The following is a 714-nucleotide window of genomic DNA, read 5'->3' as shown; positions in this document are numbered from 1 at the left end:
TATGCACCAGATTATATGTGTTGCTTAGCAATCAGCATAGATGTTGGTGCCAATTTGCCAGGATATATCATTAATATTGGACTGGGATGTCGTAATAAAAAGTGGCAGCTGTACCAGTAAACTTTGTCTCCATCAGTTTAACTTTTTCACATGGTTTGTTATGACGGGAATTGGACCAACCATGGGACCATTAACCACTACGCAAACAACCTCTTCTTAATCACAATAATAGCCCTTCTCACCTCACCGGTAGCCATTCCAGCGATTTTGGTTCCTGGTCTCCTGTGATTTACATGTTACGAAAGGCCTGCAGTCAGTCAGTGGCTGCTTTATTCTCACTTTCTTCAGACATAGCTGACATCTGAAGGTAATCAGAGAGCAGCAGAAAGCTCTCACTTCTTCCAGGTGTCACTTTCATCTGAAGGAAGTAAAAGTGAAGCAGCCGCTGATTGGCTGCAGGGCTCGCGTGACATAAAAATCATGGGAGACCAGGCACTGACATTGCTGGAATGGCGCCAGCACCAGAAGTGGGTATAGCTGGTAATATTTTATAAGAGGGAAATATAGTGATTGAGAAGAGGTTGTCTGCGTAGTGTATAGCCCCTAGATAAAGACAGTGAAGAAAAGGTAGCACAGACATTCCTACTATTGCCTGGCAAGACTTACTTTGTATCAACTGAAAATACTAAGCAAATAAAAAATACAGAACTAGAA

Source organism: Anomaloglossus baeobatrachus, chromosome 5 (genome assembly GCF_048569485.1).
Source record: "Anomaloglossus baeobatrachus isolate aAnoBae1 chromosome 5, aAnoBae1.hap1, whole genome shotgun sequence".
Taxonomy (NCBI): Eukaryota; Metazoa; Chordata; class Amphibia; order Anura; family Aromobatidae; genus Anomaloglossus; species Anomaloglossus baeobatrachus.
The sequence above is the reverse complement of the archived record's forward strand: the minus strand, read 5'-3'. Positions refer to the sequence as shown.